Here is a 22,994-nt window from a genome sequence, read left to right on the forward strand (position 1 = left end):
CAACCAAGTCCAGGAAGCACAGAGTTCCAGCCAGGAAAAACCCAAGGAGGAACACGCTGAGGCACATAGTCATCAAATTGACAAAAATTAAAGACAAAGAAACAATACTAAAAGCAACAAGGGAAAAATGACAAATAACATACAAGGGAACTCCCATAAGGTTATCAGCTGATTTCTCAGCAGAAACTCTGCAAGCCAGAAGGGAATGGCACAATATGTTTAAAGCGATGAAAGGGAAGAACCTACAGCCAAAATACGCTACCCAGCAAGGCTCTAATTCAGATTTAATGGAGAAATCACAAGCTTTACAGACAAGCGAAAGCAAAGAGAATTCAGCACCACCAGACCAGCTTTGCAACAAATGCTAAAGGAACTTCTCTAGGTGGGAAAGAGACTAGCAACTTAAAACAACCCTGTACATATATAGACGGCTATATCAAAGCCTCATGGGAACAGCAAACCCCAAAACTACAATAGATACACACAAAAAAAAGAAAAAGTAACCCAAACACAACACTAAAGATGGTCATCAAATCACAAGAGAAGGGAACGAAAGAGGAAGGGAAGAAAATGACCTACAAAAACAAACCCGAAAAAATTAAGAAAATGGCAATAGGAACACACATCTCGATAATTACCTTAAATGTAAATGGATTAAATGCACCAACCAAAAGACACAGACTGGCTTAATGGATACAAAAACAAGACCCGTATATATGCTGTCTACGAGAGACCCACCTCAGACCTAGGGACACATACAGACTGAAAGTGACAGGACGGAAGAAGGTATGCCATGCAAATGGAAATCAAAAGAAAGCTGGAGTCGCAATATTCATCTCAGAAAAAAGTAGACTTTAAAATAAAGACTCTTATAAGAGACAAAGAAGGACACTACATAATGATGAAGAGATCAATCCAAGAAGAAAATATAACAATTGTAAATATATATGCATCCAACATAGGAGCACCACAATATTTAAGGGGAATATTAACAGCAATAAAGGGAGAAATCGACAGTAACACAATAAGAGTGGGGGACTTTAATACCCCACTTTCATCAATGGACAGATCATCCAGACAGAAAATCAATAAGGAAACACAGGTCTTAAATGACACATTAGACCAGATGGACTTAATTGATATTTATAGAGCATTTCATCCAAAAGCAGCAGAATACACATTCTTCTCAAGTGCACGTGGAACATTCTCCAGGACTGATGACATGCTGGGCCACAAAGCAAGCCTCGGTAAATTTAAGAAAATTGAAAATGTATCAAGCATCTTTTCCAGCCACAATGCTATGAGATTAGAAATAAACTACAAGAAAAAAACTATAGAAAACACAAACACGTGGAGGCTAAACAATATGCTACCAGACAAACAATGGTTCACTGAAGAAATCAAAGAGAAAATTAAAAAAATACCTAGAGACAAATGAAAATGAAAACACAATGATCCAAAACCTATGGGATTCAGCAAAGGCCGTTCTAAGAAGAAAGTTTATAGCAATACAATCTTACCTCAGGAAACAAGAAAAATCTCAGATAAACAACCTAACCTTACACCTAAAGCAACTAGAGAAAGAAGAACAAACAAAAGCTAAAGCTAGTAGAAGGAAAGAAATCATAAAGATCAGATCAGAAATAAATGAAATAGAGACAAAGAAGACAACAGCAAAGATCAATGAAACTAAAAGCTGGTTCTTTGAAAAGATAAACAAAATTGATAAACCTTTAGCCAGACTCATCAAGAAAAAAAGGGAGAGGACTCAAATCAATAAAATTAGAAATGAAAAAGGAGAAGTTACAACTGACACCACAGAAATACAAAGGACCATAAGAGATTACTACAGGCAACTGTATGCCAATAAAATGGACAACCTGGAAGAAATGCACAAATTCTTAGTAAGGTACAGTCTCCCAAGACTGAACCAGGAAGAAATAGAAAATAGGAACAGACCAATCACAAGCACTGAAATTGAGACTGTGATTAAAAATCTTCCAACAAACAAAAGCCCAGGACCACATGGCTTCACAGGTGGATTCTATCAAACATTTAGAGAAGAGCTAACACCTATCCTTCTCAAACTGTTCCAAAACATTGCAGAGGAAGGAACACTCCCAAACTCATTCAAGTGAGGCCACCATAACCCTGATACCAAAACCCGACAGAGATACCACAAAAAAAAGAAAAGTACTGGCCAATATCACTGATGAACATAGATGCAAAAATCCTCAACACAATACTAGCAATTCGAATCCAACAATACATTAAAAGGTTCATACACCATGATCAGGTGGGATTTATCCCAGGGATGCAAGGATTTTTCAATATCCACAAATCAATCAGTGTGATACACCACATCAACAAATTGAAGAATAAAAACCACATAATCATTTCAATAGATGCAGAAAAAGCTTTTGACAAAATTCAGCACCCATTTATGATAAAAACTCCCCAGAAAGTTGGCATAGAGGGAACATAGCTCAACACAATAAAGGCCTTATATGACAAACCTACAGCTAACATCATACTCGACAGTGAAAAGCTGAAAGCATTTCCTCTTCGATCAGGAACAAGACAAGGATGTCCACTCTCACAACTTTTATTCAGCATAGTTTTTGGAAGTCCTAGCTATGGCAATCAGAGAAGAAAAAGAAATAAAAGGAATCCAAATTGGAAAAGAAGAAGTAAAACTGTCACTGTTTGCAGATGATACTATATATAGAAAATCCTAAAGATGCTACCAGAAAACTACTAGAGCTCATCAATGAATCTGGTAAAGTTGCAGGCTACAAAATTAATACACAGAAAACTGTGGCATTTCTATACACTAACAATGAAAGATCAGAAAGTGAAATTCAAGAAACAATCCCGTTTACCATCACATCAAAAAGAATAAAATACCTAGGAATAAACCTACCTAAGGAGACAAAAGACCTGTACTCCAAAAACTATAAGATGCTGATGGAAAAATCAAAGAAGAGACAAACAGATGGAAGGATGTACCATGTTCCTGGATTTGAAGAATCAATATTGTCAAAATGACTATACTACCCAAGGCAATCTACAGATTCAATGCAATCCCTACCAAATTGCCAATGGCATTTTTTCACAGAACTAGAACAAAAAATCTTAAAATTTGTATGGAGACACAAAAGACCCTGAATAGCCAAAGCAATGTTGAGAAAGAAAAACGGAGCTGGAGGAATCAGGCTCCCTGACTTCAGACTATACTACAAAGTTACAGTCATCAAAACAGTATGGTACTGGCACGAAAATAGAAATATAGATCAATGGAACAGGATAGAAAGCCCAGAAATAAACCCATGCACCTATGGTCAATTAATCTATGACAACGGAGGAAATACTATACGATGGTGGAAAGACAGTCTCTTCAACAAATGTTGCTGGGAAAACTGAAGAGCTACATGTAAAAAAAATAAAATTATATCATTCTTTAACACCATACACAAAAATAAGGTCAAAATGGATTAAAGACTTAAATATGAGACTGGACACTATAAAACTCCTAGAGGAAAACATAGGCAGAACACTCTGTCATAAATTGCAGCAATATCTTTTTCAATTCATCTCCCAGAGTAATGGAAATAAAAAGAAAAATAAACAAATGGGGCCTAATTAAACTCAAAAGCTTTTGCACAGCAAAGGAAACCATAAATAAAACGAAAAGGCAACCCACAGATTGGGAGAAAATGTTTGCAAATGATGTGATCGACAAGGGATTAGTCTCCAAAATATACAAGTAGCTCATGCAGCTTAATATCATCAAAACAAACAACCCAATCAAAAATGGGCAGAACACCTAAATAGACATTTCTTCAAAGAAGACATACAGATTGCCAACAAACACATGAAAAGATGTTCAACATCGCTAAGTATTACAGAAATGCAAATCAAAACTACAATGAGATATCACCTCACACTAGTCAGAATGGCCATCACCAAAAAGTCTACAAACAATAAATATTGGAGAGGGTGTGGAGAGAAGGGAACCCTCCTACACTGTTGTTGGGAATGTAAATTGGTACAGCCACTATGGAGAACAGTATGGAGGTTCATTAAACAACTAAAAATAGAGCTACCATATGATCTTGCAATCCTACTCCTGAGTATTCATCCAGAGAAAAACATGGTCCGAAAGGATGCACGCACTCCCAATGTTCATTGCAGCACTGTTTACAATAGCCAAGACATAGAAGCAACCTAAATGTCCATCGACACAGGAATGGATAGAGAAGAAGTGGTACATATATACAATGGAATATTACTCCGCTGTAAAAAAAGAATGAAATAATGCCATTTGCAGCAACATGGATGGACCTAGAGACTGTCATACTGAGTGAAGTAAGTCAGACAGGAAAGAGAAATATTGCATGATATCGCTTATATGGGGAATCTAAAAAGAAATGATACAAACGAACTTATTTCCAAAACAAAAACAGATTCACAGACTTAGAGAACAGACTTACGGTTACCAGGAGGGAAGGGATAGTTAGGGAGTTTGGGATTGACATGTACACACTGCTATATTTAAAATGGATCACCAACAAGGGTGTACTGTATAGCACAGGGAACTCTGCTCAATGCTATGCGGCAGCCTGGATGGGAGGGGAGTTTCGGGGAGAATGGATACATGTATATGTATGGCCGAGTCGCTTTGCTGTGCACCTGAAACTATCACAACATTGTTAATGAGCTATACACCAATATAAAATAAAAAGTTTAAAAACATACATCCAAAAAAATAAAATAAAAAAAATTAAACCTTTATAATAAATTCATTCAATTTTAGCCAGCTTGACCATACAAAGTAAATTTCTCTTTCTCTCTCCTCTACTTTCTATATCCATTTAGTGTGTCCTGTATTCTCCTCTTTCTCATTCTGAAACAATAAGTCATTCTACTGTAGGACAAAATTACCTTTTCCTTTACCAAAAATGCATCTCCATACCTCACACCTTTTCTTATCCCCAAACATCCTACTTTTCTTACATACAGAGATGAAATAATTTCCCATAGTAATTTTAGCAGTTTTAATTATATGTATTAATTAGAATTCTTAATGCTTACAAACCATAAACTATAGTGAAAACTAGGAAGTAAGCAATTGTGAACTGTCTGTTCCATACCAACATTTTGTAGATTGGCAAATTTATGAATACATTTGAAAATTTTTAAAAGCATGTGCTTCCTCATAGTGCAAACTTTCAATGTGGCACAAGACATTTTTGCTAACAAGACCAAATATCTTTTGTTCCTTTTTAATAAGGGGACAAAAGTAGGTAAACCTAGACGTATGTTTAGCAATTAATGTTTCCGTGTATAATTTTGAAATGATCTAGATATTCCAAGAATATCCATAATTTAACTCAGCAAAATTCTAAGGTTGGAAGTTACTAAAAGTTACTAATTTGGGAAACTTTTTTTTTTAATGGGAATTATTTATTTATTTATGGCTGTGTTGGGTCTTCGTTTCTGTGCGAGGGCTTTCTCTAGTTGCGGCAAGTGGGGGCCACTCCTCATCGCGGTGCGCGGGCCCCTCACTATCGCGGCCTCTCTTGTTGCGGAGCACAGGCTCCAGACGCGCAGGCTCAGTAATTGTGGCTCACGGGCCCAGTTGCTCCGCGGCATGTGGGATCCTCCCAGACCAGGGCTCGAACCCGTGTCCCCCGCAACGGCAGGCAGACTCTCAACCACTGCGCCACCAGAGAAGCCCGGGAAACTATTTTTAAGGAGACATTGTAAAACATAATTACTCCACAGCTACAGAGCCCACGCACTCTGGAGCCCATGCACCACAACGAGAGAGTCTGTGTGCCCCAACTACTGAGCCCACGTGCTCTGGAGTCAACTAGAGAGAAGCTCGCGTGCTGCAGTGAAGAGCCTGCGCGCCACAATGAAAGATCCCACGTGCCACAACTAAGACCCGACACAGCCAAAAATAAATTAAATAAATATTTTTTAAAAAAGAATTACTGTTTGAAAGTTCTTTTATACACTTTTATCTTATGTACATTTACTTAATTCACTTGCTCTTAACAATTATGTGGAGATCACTCATGAAATTTTAACAAGACATTAAGCAGCTAGCCATAATCTTGTTATTTTTCTTGCTGACAAATATTGTAAGAGCTAACATGAACTTATGACTAGTACATCTAGGTAGAACAAAAGTTGTATCTGCATTATATTTTATGTTGATAACTCTGAAGACATGTCTGTCTTAATTAATCCAACAAACAAACTAGTTTTTATTTACTTTAGATTATCTCAGATCATGTGAACTTGAAAAACATTTGTGTTAGTTTCTATTTTATTTCTGAGAGTTTAGCAATACTTAATTTATATAAGCACTTATTTTTCTTTAAGCCAATCAAATAGAGATCTTTTACAAATCTTTTACCATTTGGAGGTAGAGAAGTATCACACATCTCTAACATACACATAGACATACAGACAAATAAAGATATAGCTTTCATTTTAAAATTTAGCAATGATATAGGTACAATAGTTTAAAACTCACTAATTTATAATAGAACACTTGGACTCAAACTGTGTTTCTGGCAGATGGAAAAGTTAAGGTTATCTGCTCAGATGGCTAAAGCTTTTTACTACTATTTGTAGAGAAGACTTTTAAGATTTTTTCATTTGTCTAGTTTCCAAATAGCTCCTTTTTTATTTCTTTAACTTCTGACAAGAATCACCTCCCTGAAGTTTGCATTTAAAAGAGATGCTCTCAGGTCCTAGAGAAGACAGAGTTGAAAGTCTACATCTCAAAGGCACTGAGAAAAGATGTAAATTTTCTCTAAGAATGAGTTTTGGTGCATATTTGCCTATTATCAAAGGCCTAGGATAATTTTTTTTTTCCAGATTTTCTCTTTTTTTTTTGTTTTTTTGTGTTTTTTTTTGTTTTTTGTTTTTGTTTTGTTTTGTTTTTTTAAACATCTTTATTGAAGTATAATTGCCTTACAATGGTGAGTTAGCTTCTGCTTTATAACAAAGTGAATCAGTTATACATATACAATATGTTCCCATTTCTCTTCCCTCTTGCATCTCCCTCCCTCCCACCCTCCCCATCCCACCCCTCTAGGTGGTCACAAAGCACCGAGCTGATCTCCCTGTGCTATGCGGCTGCTTCCCACTAGTTATCTATTTTACATTTGGTAGTGTATATATGTCCATGACACTCTCTTACCCTGTCACATCTCACACCACCCCCTCCCCATATCCTAGGATAATTATTGTTTAAATTTTCCTTCTTTTTCTTTGTCATTTGTTTCTATGTATTTTTTAAATTTCCTCTTTGATTTCTTCAGTGATCTCTTCTTTAGTAGCATATTGTTTAGCCTCCACGTGTTTGTGTTTTTTATATATTTTTTTTCCTGTAATTGATTTCTACTCTCATATCATTGTGGTCAGAAAAGATGCTTGACATGATTTCAATTTTCTTAAATTTTCCGAGGCTTGATCTGTGACCCAAGATGTGATCTATCCTGGAGAATGTTCCGTGTGCACTTGAGAAGAAAATGTATTCTGCTGCTTGTGGGTAGAATGCCCTATAAATATCAATGAAATCTATCTGGTCTACTGTGTCATTTAAAGCTTGTGTTTCCTTATTTATTTTCTGTCTGGATGATCTGTCTGTTGGTGTACGTGGGGTGTTAAAGTCCCCCACTATTATTGTGTTATGGTCCATTTCTTCTTTTATGGGTGTTAGCATTTGCCTTATGTATCAAGGTGCTCCTATGTTGGGTGCATAAATATTTACAATTGTTATGTCTTCTTCTTGGATCGATCCCTTGATCATTACGTAGTGTCCTTCCTTACCTCTTGTAACAGTCTTTATTTTAAAGTCTATTTTATCTGATATGAGTATTGTTACTCCAGCGTTCTTTTGATTTCCATTTGCATGGTATATATTTTTTCCATCCCCTCACTTTCAGTCTGTATGTGTCCCTACGTCTGAAGTGGGTCTCTTGTAGACAACATATATACGAGTCTCGTTTTTGTATCCATTCAGCCAGTCTGTGTCTTTTGGTTGGAGCATTTAATCCATTTACATTCAAGGTAATTATTGATATGCCCCCTAAGAGTAGGCAACAGTCAGTAGGACACTAGCTGCAAATGGGGTGCAACCCACATTTCTGTCTGACTGTATTCTTGGGGCCTACATCCTGACATTCGAGCCACCTGCACACACAAGAAATGACAACCTATGTGCCCTGGGCAGGCAGAAAGCCAAGCCAAGTTCTCAGAACATACAAGACAAACAGGAAAGTGATAGCTGTCCCTGGGAGGAAAAGGATCAATAGCCAACGGGCACTTAAAACCAAATTCACCAGTCACAATTCAAAGAATTAAATCTTACAAATGTTTTTCTTCTGCCAATTGGAATTTGGAAATGAAGAGACACTGTAAGATTTTAACCTTCCCCTCTTGACTGGACACTACAGCCAGAGATCCAGGAGAGCTGACTTTGGTAAGAATTCTTACCCTTAGCCAGCTTCTGCCAGTTTTTCAGGATCCCATCTGTAGACTCCAGAGCAAGTGAGGTGCCCCAGTGGAGCCCTTCATGGTTGCCAAAATGGTAGGAGAGGAAAAATAATTTTCCCTTTACCCTTCAGAGTTCTTGGCTGAGACCCCCTGTAATAAAAGACATTAACAAGAGAAAAACAAATAAGTTTGTTAATATGTATACTTCATGTACACATGGGAGATACCCAGGGAAACTGAATAACTCCTTGAGATGGCCCATGCCACCACCTTAAAAACAATCTTCAGCCAAAGGCAAAGAAAGATGTTGGGGGAGGGAGGAGAGGCCAGTTATTCGAGGTTACCAAGAAAAGCAAGGTTAACGAGGGTAAGGTTTGTTATGCAGATTAAAGTTGGTGCCTTCTCCATTGACAAGAGTTTCATGTGATTTAAAGTCCTCCTTCAGAGGGAAGAACAGAGAGGGTGACACGACACTTACTAGCGGAGATTTCCCTTATAAATGTAAACGTCCCTTACAAAAGGGTAACTTCTACTCTGTTTTTAGAGATTTTCTTGTGTCTGCTGTTTCTTAAAATAGTCAGCTCAAAATATTCCTTACACCACAGAAGCATATTTTGGGTGGCATGTTCTGCTACCCTTCACAGCAATGGATAGTACAAATATAAATGGAGTATTCATGTAAAGAACAATATATATACCAAGTAACATTTGAAGACACATTAGCTAACAAAAGACATGAAAACATGAAGAGCTGTTATTTTCAATGAAAACAAGGCAAGTTGCAGAATATGAATAATGGGATTCTATACTGAAAAAGAAAATATGTATGAATAAATATTTTTGTGTATCTCTGATTATGATAATGTTTCACCTGCAGACAAACACATCTGGAGAAAATGCACCAATCTATTGAGAGTGGACACCTTTGGGTCAGAGGACAGGTGTCAAGCAGAAGGGAGAGTCAGGGTAGTTTCATATTATAAATATACATTTCTGTATTGTTTGAAGAATTGTAAACAGGAAAATTTATTAAGAGAAAAATTTGAAAATAGAAAATACTTTTTACAGATAAATAAGTTACTTGAGATTTTGGTGTTTTGGAAATATATTCAAAGAATACCCATTTATGGAGGAAAGAAGCTGAGTACAATTTTTGATAATGCATTTGTATGTGTAAGTGTGTCTCAGTTTGGGTTTCTGTGGCTGAAACTTGATAGTTAATCTGTGTGCTTCTGTGCCTCAAGTTCTATCACCCTAAATATTCATGGGCTCTGGAGCCATGCTATTTGGGTTCAAATCCATGATGTGTCGCTTTCTAAGTATGCTAGCTTAGGCAAAGTACTTAACCTCCCAGTTCTTTACTATCTTCATCTGTAAAATAAGAATGAAAAATGTCACACTGCAATTCTGAGAATAAATGTTACTTGACCCAAAACAAATGTTGGCTAATTTTAATACTTTCATGTTTTTATGGGCCATTAGTATTCTTGTAAGCACTGAAATTATGATGCAAATCGATGTTTATTGACATTGAATGACATTCAATTCGTGTTGCTAGTGAAGAAAGGCAGGGTATAACACTGTAAGAAAGATGAAATTTTATTTTTAGACAGAAGTATGACTATACTTGCAGAGGAAAAGGAACAGGATGGTAAATATCTGGGTAAATATAATAGACTGTTCTTCTTTTCTTGAGTTCTGTTAAAAGATAAACTGAGGCATAGTAAAATTTTTACAAATTTAATTGAACAAAGATTGATTCTAATTGAGCACCTAATGGGAAGTGAATAGGAGTGCTCCACTGACAGGAGCCAGGAGAATGACTTACTTAGGGAAGGTATGGAAGCAAAGAAAAGAAATTATTTGGCTGGCAACAGCTTAAAGCTCACGTGGCTGTTTGTGGTTGGTTGTCCTTGGTTTTTGATTTTGTAACCTTGAGGCATTTACAGGCTTAGATTTTGGTTTGCTTACATAGGCCACCATGACACTAGGGCCACCACTAATGGCCCCCTTGTTTAATTACTTTAACAATTCCACCTTTTGGTATTAGTGTCACTCTCAGTCACCATCAAAATTGTCCCTGTCTCACCATGAAAACTTGTAGATTATGATATCAGGTCCATAGAAGCATTACTTTTGCTATTTATCTCATTGTTCATCTTGTTCCTGTTTCTTCAAGCACAGTGAGACCATCTGATGGCTGTGAACATGCATTTAAGACCTTTGAGAGAACACAGAGCACCAGGGAGACTACAATGATGACTATCAGGAGGATAATACCAAGAGCGTAATGTATACTCTTTAGCTAGGGCCCCCATGAACCAAACCAGTTGGCATCAAATAAATCAAAGAATGTACCTGAAAAGGCATCAACTTGTTTTAGATAAGTGTCTTGTTTGTTAATTCCTTGTAGTGGCTACAATACCAGAGGTGTTTATCCAGGTACCACAATAGGTATTTGTTATGGCACAGACTGCTCCTTGTTCAGCCAATAAGTAATCTAAAGGAAATCTCTTATCTAAAGCCATCTTAGCAAGAAAAGTCTAGGGACTCTGTTGTATAACTATGGCCTTTTTTTGTATTCAGCAATAGTTGCCAGAGTTAAGAGGCATTGTCTTCCCATGCATTAACAGAGACAAAAAGCAAGTACCAAAAGGCAAAAGGAATAAAAGTTTCATATTGGAGATAAAGATCTTCATCTGTGATCTTGGGAGAGCTGTCCACCTCTAGATGCCTCAAGATGCTGAGGAACCTCCCTAGTCAATTTTAAGTTTAGATCTCCAGCTGGTATGCAGTTTCAAGAGTCTGGAAGTGATTCTTGAAACTTGACTCTTGAATCCTGGGTCAAGATTCAAGTGCCTGCAGTTTGGCTGCTTTCTGGATAGTGAGGGGGACATGGTATGGTCCCTTTCAAGGAGGTTGAAAGGAAGTCTTTGTTCTTATTGATTGCAGATCAGAAGGGTGGGAGAAAATTGGAAGTGTTAGTTTGGAGAGTTGTAGCCAGTATCTGAGGAAACTGGAAGAATTCAGGATCCAGTCCAATTTACAGGTAGATAACAAAACCTCAAAGACAATGAACATGAATAGAACCTGATATCCACAAGGATGTCTTATACTTTTTTACTAAACATCTTCTTCTCTCTACAACCACTCTCTCACTTCTATTAAAGATAATCACAGTAAGACCAATTTGTTTGCAAAATAGGTCTAATCTCATTAAACTCAGCCTGATGTTTACATGACTGTAGCAAGAGTAGTGACTGACCACAGAGGCTGTTTTAAATTTTTCTTTGCTGGAACTTTTCATAAGGAATCTCAATTGGACATTTAAAAGCCTCTTGAGGCTAAGAAGCCAAGCCTAAGACTTGCCATCAAACTTTGCCTACAATACCTATAGATCTGGGTTAATTCCATTCTTCTTGAAGTCTCCCCAATTTCTTGAGGTTTCCGGGCCTGCAGGAAGAGACCTTCCTTACTTACCTGGGAAAGCTGCTGGGAACCCAGCAAGCAAGGTAACTGGCTGGTTTTCCAAGAGGCTTTACTGGCTCCATAAAGTCAGCCTCAGTTCCTTAAAGTTGTGTGGTCTATATTCTACGCATATTCTGAAATATGATATTCTGTCAAAGCCATAATATAAACAATGTTTCAAATTGTATTCTAAAAACAGATTCTTACTGAATTCATACAAATAACTAAATTGCCATGAAAATAAGAACACTCAACAAATTTCCCAATTCTGGAGGGATCAGATATGGAGAAAAAAGAAATGTTTCAATTCTGTTTACAAAGGTATACTTTATCAAATTGCTATACATCATAGATAGCTTAAAAGAAAAAGGTTTCTTTAAACCTGTAAATAAAACATTAAAGAACCAGCAATGTTTCACATAAAAAGTCATAAAAATTATAATCATCCTCATCAGTTCATTCAACCCATGTTATTAATTCTTGTTCTGCTTGAATCTAGTTTTTCCATTAGAGCTCTGGAAATTCTTACCCAGGCAGTAGTACGTTCTTAAAGTTTTCAGAAACCTGTATCCTATAGTATTTTTCAGAGTTTTTTCCATGAATCTCTCTGAAGATGAATCACTTTTGCAAAAGCATCAGAGTAAAACAACAACTGTCTGTAAATGACAAAAAAATTTTTAAATGCCCATGATTAAATATCTGATGAGAGTTTATTATAATGAAATTGACTATGAAATTTGGTTATTTATGTGACATAAAACATATCAAGATAATAACCAGAATTATGACTGATAACATTATACCAGGACATATTAGATTTCTAGGACTTTCATACAATATCTGGAACACATATTAAAGACATATATCCATACAAATATAACCCAAGAAGGTTTAGTATCACTTATTTGACAATGCTTCCCATGTATTTCACCATATCCAATAAACCTAATTATTTTAACGTCTTACCAGGTGAGAGACAAAACCTTTGAGATTTTCCAGAAGCCCTCTGGGAAATCTCAAAGTTAATTTAAGGTTAAAAAGATTCCATTCATAATTTGGTTTTGGGAAGTTGTCAAAAATGTCAAAACGTTTGAACATTTGATTATATAGGATCATAGATCATTATGAAATAATTAATTATTTATTTAACCAAAGTGACAATAGAAGATTTTAAAGGCAAATACAGAAGGTGACATAGTTGTGAAGAAAACTTAACACTTTTAACATTGAGAAGACTCAGTTTTCCCAAGTAACCAAAGACCTGATAAAGACAACAAGAAGCACAGGAAATCATTTTGGTATGACATAAAATCTTTGTTGACCAGGCAGACTACCAAAAGGTAAAGAAAAACCTTTCCCAACAGCTTATCAAGATAAGACCAATAGTCCAAGAAAATTTTTTTTTAACAGAGAGAAAACCTAATTCTGATTTTACACCAATGTACTTTTGATATTAAGACTCATTCTTTAAAAACAAAAATAAATTCATTCCAATTTAGCAAGTTTGACCACACATACAATTCTCTTCTCAAGATTCCTTTTCCACAAACCTTCTATACATTCAGGTTTTGTCCTGTATTTTCTCTTCTCTTTCATTCTGGAACAAGCAGCCAGTCTACTTTAGGACAAAATTACTTTCCTTTTTCCTCAGGAAAAAAACATGTCCTTAATACCTTTCCTTATTCAAAAAACACATTCTAATATCCTTACCCACTTTTCATACACAGTTGTTTTCTTTTGCCCTTATTACTTTCAAAGTTTTAATTACATACACTGATAAGAATTCTTTTTTTTTTTTAACCATCTTAAGCATTTTTTTTAACATCTTTATTGGAGTGATAAGAATTCTTAACCCTTAGAATTCTTAATTTCTAGTGAAAACCAAGAAGTAATCGTGGACTGCCTGTTACATTACCATTCTGTGGATTAGCAAATTTATAGATACATTTCATAATTTCTAGAAGTATATTCTTCCTCATAGTAAATTTTTTTAATTTGCCATAAAATATGTTGACTAATTGACCCAAATATCTTTAGCTCCTCTGTAATAAAAAGTAGATAAGCCTATGTTCAGTAACCAATGTTTCAGTATATCATCTTATATGGAAATGATCTAGATATTCAATGAATATTCATCATTTAACTTAATTTAGTTACTTTAAGGTTTCAAGTTACCAAAAAGATTTTGGAAACTATCTTTAAGTAGATATACCATAAAGCATAGTTATTATTGAAATGTTCATTTGTAAACTTTTATCTTACTTACATCTATTTAATTTACTTGTTCTTAACAATCATGCTTAGATTACTCATGAAAATTTCATGAGGCATTAAACAGCTGACCATCATCTTGTTAAAAAACAAAATTCAACTGAGTATATTTTAAAGATCTTATTGGCTTTATTCAGTGATTTATGAATTGGGCAGCATCCAATCTAGCAGATAGAAAGTAGCTCTGAAGAGCTGTACAAAATGACTTATACATGGAAGAGAGTAGGAATAAGGAGGTTATATAGGCAACAAAGTAGATTGGTTATTGCCAGATTACTTTTCTTCAGAGGACAGAAGAGATCTATTAGGCAGATTACCAAACAAGTGCTGATCAGGCAATTCCTGATTGACTGGTATAAGGTTCCATTTCTGGGAAAGCCAAAACAGTAATGAAGTCTTGGTTTGGTGGGGCTTACCATAGGTGACTCCATTTTGGACCTGTTGTCATGTTTTAAACAATCTTAATTTATTTTTCTTGCCAACAAATTCTGTAACAGATAACTTGAACTTATGACTACTATACCCAGATAAAATGAAAGTTGTATGTCTGCATTATATTTAATACTGATAACTCTGATGTGTTTATTTTAATTAAACCAACAAATTTAGCTTTTCATTTACTAAAGATTAACCTAGATCACTTGAATTTGAAAAATATTTCAGTTAGTTTCTATACTTCTGAAAAAAGTATACTTAATTTATATAAGCACTCTTTTTTTGTTTGTTTGTTGTTGTTTTAGTATTTGTTTACTTATTTATTTATTTACTTTTGGCTGCATTGGGTCTTCATTGCTGCATGAGGGCGTTCTCTAGTTGCGACGAGCAGGGGCTACTCTTCATTGCGGTGCATGGGTTTCTCATTGCAGTGGCTTCTCTTGTTACGAAGCACATACTCTAGGTGTGTGAGCTTTAGTAGTTGTGGCACGCAGGCTCAGTAGTTGTGGCTCGCGGGCTCTAGAGTGCAGGCTCATTAGTTGCGGCACATGGGTTTAGTTGCTCCACAGTGTGTGGGATCTTCCTGGACATGGGCTGTAACCCATGTCGCCTGCATTGGCAGGCAGATTCTTAACCACTGTGCCACCAGGGAAGTCCCTGTTTTAGTATTTAAACAAATTTTTTTTTATTCAGTCTTTTGAGATCTTCGCGTTTTATAACATATTTTTATTTTTTTATATATTTCCATTTCTACTTTCCTCTTCTGCTGTTCTGTGTTTTTCTCTTTTTCATTTTATTTTATTTTTTTTTAAATCAGTTTTATCAGATTGTTCTGTTTCCTTGCTTTATTCTTCAATTCGCACACTGCTATGGTTTTGTTTTTAGGTTTTGTGTTTTTCTGAGTTCTGATTCAAATTGTTTGATTTCGTTTGGGGGTTCTGTTTGTCTGGTGGTTCTCTCGCTTTTTGTCTTATTTGGTTCTGTTTTTGTTTCTTTTGCATGTGTGTGTTTCCTTGTTTCTGTTTTTGTTTGTTTGATTTTGTTTTTACCATTTCTCTGGAGTTTTGTTTGTCTTTTTTTTCGTTCTTTAATATATATATCTTTTATTTTTTATGTTTATATTTCTACATTGCTTTTCTATTGTTCTGTCTTGTTTCCCCTTTCTCTTTTTTTAATTTTTTAAAATCTTTTTTCAGTTTGTTTTTTCTTTGCTTCACATATCAGTTGGTACTCTGCTTTGGTTTCGTTTTTGGTTTTGTGGTTTTTTTACTTTTCTTTTTAATTGTTTGTTTGTGTGGTTGTTCTCTTGCTTTTTGTTTTATTTGGTTCTGTTTTTGTTTCTTTTGTGTGTGTGTGTGTGTGTGTGTGTGTGTGTGTGTGTATTTCCTTGTTTCTGTTTTGTTTGTTTGATTCTACTTTTTACCATTTGCCTGGGGTTTTGTTATTCTTTTTTTTTTTTTAATCCCCTTTACTGCCAGGATGAGTGACTTGCGGGGTCTTGGTTCCTCAACCAGAAGTTGGGCCTGAGGCTCTGGGGTGGGAGCACCAAGTCCAGGACGCTGGAACACTAGAGAATTTCTGGCCCCAGGGAAGATTAATCACTGAGAGATATCACGGAGGCCTCTCTCTGAATCCAAGACCCAGCTCCATCCAACTGCCTGCAGCTCCCAGCGCTGGACACCTCACACCAAACAACAAGAGAGACAGGAACAAAAACCCACCCATCAGCACACAGACTACCTAAAGACATACTAAGCTCGCAGACACCCCCAAACACACCGCCTGATATGGGCCCTGCTCATCAGAGGGAAAAGACTTAGCTCCACCCACCAGAACACAGGCACCAGTCCCTCCCATCAGGAAGCCTACACAACACACTGGGCCAACCCCACCACCGGGGGCAGAGAACAGAAGCAAGAGGAACTACAACTCTTCAGCCTAGGGAAAGGAGACCTCAAATACTGTAAATTAGGCAAAAAGAGAAGACAGAGAAATATCTTGCTCAAAGGAGCAAGATAAAAACCAACAAAACCAAATAAATGAAGAGGAAATAGGCAATCTATCTGAAAAAGAATTCAGAGTCATGATAGTAAAGATGATCCAAAATCTCGGAAATAGAATAGAGAAAATACAAGAAACGTTTAACAAGGAACTAGAAGAACTTAAGAGCAAACAAACAGTAATGAACAACACAATAAATGAAAAAAATACTCTAGAAGGAATCAATAGCAGAATAACTGAGGCAGAAGAACGGATAAGTGAGCTGGAAGATAGAATGGTGGAAATAACTGCCGCAGAGCAGAATAAAGAAAAAAGAATGAAAAGAACGGAGGACAGTCTAGAGACCTCTGGGACAACATTAAGTGCACCGACTTTAGCATTATAGGCATCCGAGGAGAAGAATAAAAAAAGAAAGGGTCTGAGAAAATATTTGAAGAGAATATAGTCAAAAACTTCCCCAACATGGGAAAGGAAATACTCATCAAATCCAGGAAGCACAGGGAGTCCCATACAGGATAAACCCAAGGAGAAACACACCGAGACACATATTAATCAAACTAACAAACATTAAACACAAAGAAAAACTATTAAAAGCAGCAAGGGAAAAGCAACAAATAACATACATGGGAATTCGCATGAGGCTAACAGCTGATCTTTCAGCAGAAACTTTGCAGGCCAGAAGGGAGTGGCAGGACATATTTTAAAGTGATGAAAGGGAAAAACCTACAACCAAGATTACTCTACCCAGCAAAGATCTCATTCAGATTCGATGGAGAAATCAACAGCTTTACAGACAAGCAAAAGTTAAGAGAATTCAGCACCACAAAAAACAGCTTTACAACAAAAGCTAAAGGAACTTCTCTAGGCAGGAAACACAAGAGAAAGAAAAGACCTATAAAAACAATCCCAAGGGGCTTCCCTGGTGGTGCAGTGGTTAAGAATCCACCTGCCAATGCAGGGGACATGGGTTCAAGCCCTGGTCTGAGAAGATCCCACATGCTGTGGAGCGACTAAGCCATGTACCACAACTACCAAGCCTGCACTCTAGAGTGTGTGAATCACAAGTACTGAGCCCATGCCACACAACTACTGAAGCCCAAGCACGCCTAGAGCCCATGTTCCACAACAAGAGAAGCCACCACAATGAGAAGGCTGAGCACCAAAACGAAGGGGGACCACTTCCTTGCCACAACTAGAGAAAACCCATGCGCAGCAACAAAGACCCAACACAGCCCAAAATAAACAAATTAAATAAATTTTAAAAATCCCCCACAAACCCAAAGCAATTAAGAAAATGGTAATAGGAACATACGTATAAATAATTGCCTTAAATATAAATGTATTAAATGTTCCAACCAAAAGACACAGACTGGCTGAATGGATACAAAAACGAGACCCATATATATGCTGTCTACAGGAGACCCACTTCAGATCTAGGGACACATACAGACTGAAAGTGAGGTAATGGAAAAAGATATTCCAGACAAATGGAAATCAAAAGAAAGCTGGAGGAGGAATACTCATATCAGACAAAATAGACTTTAAAATAAAGGCTATTATAAGAGGCAAGGAAAAACACTATATAATGATCAAGGGATCAATCCAAGAAGAAGATATAACAATTGTAAATATCTATGTACCCAACATAGGAGCACCTCAATACATAAGGCAAATGCTAACAGCCATAAAAGGGGAAATCAACAGTAGCACAATAATAGTAGGGGACCTTAACACCCCACTTACACCAATGGAAAGATCATCCAAACAGAAAATAAATAAGGAAACACAAGCTTTAAATGACAATTAGACCAAATGGACTTAATCAATATTTACAAGACGTTCCATCCAAAATCAACAGAATACACTTTCTTCTCAAGTGCAAACGGAACATTCTCCAGGATAGATCACACCTTGAGTCACAAATCAAGCCTTGGTAATTTAAGAAAATTGAAATCATATCAAGCATCTTTTCTGGCCACAACACTATGAGACTAGATATCAATTACAGGAAAAAAACTGTAAAAAATACAAACACATGGAAGCTAAACAATACGCTACTAAATAACTAAGAGATCACTGAAGAAATGAAAGAGGAAATCAAAACATACCTAGAAACAAATGGCAATGAAAACGCGATGACCCAAAACCTATGGGATGCAGCAAAAGCAGTTCTAAGAAGGAAGTTTATAGCAATATAATCCTACCTCAAGAAAGAAGAAACATCTCAAATAAACAACCTAACCTTATACCTAAAGCAATTAGAAAAAGAAGAACAAAAAACCCCCAAATTTAGCAGAAGGAAAGAAATCATAAAGATCAGATGAGAAGTAAATGAAAAACAAATGAAGAAAACAATAACAAAGATCAATAAAACTAAAAGATGGTTCTTTGAGAAGATAAAGGAAATTGATAAACCATTAGCCAGACTTATCAGGAAAAAAAGGGAGAAGACTCAAATCAACAGAATTAGAAATGAAAAAGGAGAAATAACAAATGACACTGCAGAAATAAAAAGGATCATGAGGGACTACTACAAGCAACTATATGCCAATAAAATGCACAACCAGGAAGAAATGGACAAATTCTTAGAAAAGCACAACCCTCCAAGACTGAACCAGGAAGAAATAGAAAATATGAACAGACCAATCACAAGCACTGAAATTGAAACTGTGAGTAAAAATCTTCCAACAAACAAAAGCCCAGGGCCAGAAGGATTCACAGGTGAATTCTATCAAACATTCAGAGAAGAGCTAACACCTATCCTTCTCAAACTCTTCCAAAATATAGCAGAGGGAGGAACACTCCCAAATTCATTCAACGAGGCCACCATCACCATGATACCAAAACCAGACAAAGGTATCACAAACGTAAAATAGATAGCTAGTGGGAAGCAACCGCATAGCACAAGGAGATCAGCCCGGTGCTTTGTGACCACCTAGAGGGGTGGGATAGGGAGGGTGGGAGGGAGGGAGATGCAAGTGGGAAGAGATATGGGAACATATGTATATGTACAACTGATTCACTTTGTTATAAAGCTGAAAATAACACACCATTGTAAAGCAATTATACTCCAATAAAGATGTTTAAAAAAAAAAGATATCACAAAAAAAGAAAACTACAGGCCAGTATCACTGATGAGCATAGATGCAAAATTCCTCAACAAAATACTAGCAAACAGAATCCAACAGCACATTAAAAGGATCATACACCATGATCAAGTGGGGTTTATCCCAGGAATGCAAGGATTCTTCAATATATGCAAATCAATCAATGTGATACACCATACTAACAAATTGAAGGATAAAAACCATATGGTCATCTCAATAGATACAGAAGAAGCTTTTGATAAAATTCAACACCCATTTATGATAAAAACTCTCCAGAAAGTGGGCATAGAGGGAACCTACCTCAATATAATAAAAGCCAAATATGAGAAACGCACAGCCAACATCATTCTCAATGGTGAAAAACTGAAACTATTTCCTCTAAGATCAGGAACAAGACAAGTGTGCCCACTCTCACCACTATTATTCAACATAGTTTTGGAAGTTTTAGCCACAGCAATCAGAGAAGAAAAAGAAATAAAAGGAATACAAATTGGAAAAGAAGAAGTAAAACTGTCACTGTTTGCAGATGACATGCTACTATACATAGAAAATCCTAAAGATACCACCAGAAAACTACTAGAGCTAATCAATGAATTTGGCAAAGTAGCAGGATACAAAATTAATGCACAGAAATCTCTTGCATTCCTATACACTAATGATGAAATCTCTGAAAGAGAAAGTAAGGAAACACTCCCATTTACCATTGCAACAAAAAGAATAACATACCTAGGAATAAACCTACATAGGGAGACAAAATACCTTTATGCCGAAAACTATAAGACACTGATGAAAGAAATTAAAGATGATACAAAAAGATGGAGACATATACCATGTTCTTGAATTGGAAGAATCAACACTGTGAAAATGACTATACTACCCAAACCAATCTACAGATTCAGTGCAATCCGTATCAATCTACCAATGGCAGTTTTCACAGAACTAGAACAAAAAATTTCAAAATTTGTATGGAAACACAAAAGACCCCGAATAGCCAAAGCAATCTTGAGAAAGAAATACGGAGCTGGAGGAATCAGGCTCCCGGACTTCAGACTATACTACAAAGTTACAGTAATCAAGACAGTATGGTACTGGCACAAAAACAGAAATATAGATCAATGGAACAGGATAGAAAGCCCAGAGATAAACCCATGCACATATATTCACCTTATCTTTGATAAAGGAGGCAAGAATATACAATGGAGAAAAGACAGCCTCTGCAATAAGTGTTGCTGGGAAAACTGGATAGGTACATGTAAATGAATAAAATTAGAACACTCCCTTACACCATACACAAAAATAAACTCAAAATGGATTAAAGACGTAAATTTAAGGGCAGATACTATAAAACTCTTAGAGGAAAACATATGCAGAATACTTTATGACATACATCACAGCAAGATCCTTTTTGACCCACCTCCTAGAGAAATGGAAATAAAAACAAAAATAAACAAAGGGGACCTAATGAAACTTAAAAGCTTTTGCACAACAAAGGAAAACGTAAAAAGACGAAAAGACAACTCTCAGCATGGAAGAAAATCTTTGCAAATGAAGCAACTGACAAAGGATTAATCTCCAAAATTTACAAGCAGCTCATGCAATTCAATATCAAAAAAACGAAAAACCGAATCCAAAAATGGGCAGAAGATCTAAATAGACTTTTCTCCAAAGAAGATACATAGATTACCAGCAAACACATGAAAGGATGCTCAACATCACTAATCATTAGAGAAATGCAAATCAAAACTACAATGAGGTATCACCTCACACCAGTCAGAATGGCCATCATCAAAAAATGTATAAACAATAAATGCTGGAGAGGGTGTGGAGAAAAGGGAACCCTCTTGCAGTGTTGGTGGTAATGTAAATTGTTACAGCCACTATCGAGAACAGTACGGAGGTTCCTTTAAAAACTAAAAATAGAACTACCATATGACCCAGCAATCCCACTCCTGGGCATATACCCTGAGAAAACCATAATTCTAAAAGAGTCATGGACCACAATATTCATAGCAGATCTATTTACAATAGCCAGGACATGGAAGCAACCTAAGTGTCCATCGACAAATGAATGGATAAAGATGTGGCACATATATACAATGGAATATTACTCAGACATAAAAAGAAATGAAACTGAGTTATTTGTAGTGAGGTGGATGGACCTAGAGTCTGTCATACAGAGTGAAGTAAGTCAGAAAGAGAAAAACAAATACCGTATGCTAACACATATATATGGAATCTAAAAAAAAAAGGTTCTGAAGAACCTAGGGGCAGGACAGGAATAAAGACACAGACATAAAGAATGGGCTTGAGGACACAGGGAGGGGGAAGGGTAAGCTGGGACGAAGTGAGAGAGTGGCATGTACTTATATATACTACCAAATGTAAAATAGATAGCTAGTGGGAAGTGACCACATAGCACAGGGAGATCAGCTCGGTGCTTTGTGACCACGTAGAGGTGTGGGATAGGGAGGGTGTGAGGGAGAAGCAAGAGGGAGGAGATATGGGGATATATGTATATGTATAGCTGATTCACTTTGTTATAAAGCAAAACTAACACACCATGGTAAAGCAATTATACTCCAATAAAGATGTAATAAATAAAAAAAAGAGATACCAACTGCCTGTCTAGATCATCTTTGGGGTGTTCTCTTGTTTAATATTATCCTCTACTATAGAAACTGAAATTTCTAGGCTAGAAATTAGCTTACAGTTTTTATCAATGAGGGTGTTATTCTCAAAGTGTGTTTTTTAACAAGCTTGCTTTCAAAATGCAAGGTGAGGAACACTTGGTGAAACAAACTGTAGTCAGCGGAATTAAACCACGTATGAATACCCGATAAGGAAAACCCCACAGACCTCAAATGTCGGCCAGCAAACTCAATTCACATCACATTTTATGAGCTACACCCATCCACATCTGGTGTTAAAAGTTTCCGTCCTTCTCAGCGAATTTTCTTCCCACTACTTGGTATCTTTATTATGTTGTGTCTAATGGTCTATTACCACAGTATGTCTCTCCATTTATTTAGATCATTTTTATTTCCTTTATAATTATTTTGTAATTTTCAACACACAAGCCTTGTACATGTTTTGTAAAATTTACACCTATTTCAGGTTTTAAAAACTGTGGTGAAATATACACAATACAAAATCTTACCATTTTAACCATTTTAAGCATACAGTTCGGTGGCATTA

Source organism: Balaenoptera ricei, chromosome X, assembly GCF_028023285.1.
Source record: "Balaenoptera ricei isolate mBalRic1 chromosome X, mBalRic1.hap2, whole genome shotgun sequence".
In the NCBI taxonomy this organism is placed as follows: domain Eukaryota; kingdom Metazoa; phylum Chordata; class Mammalia; order Artiodactyla; family Balaenopteridae; genus Balaenoptera; species Balaenoptera ricei.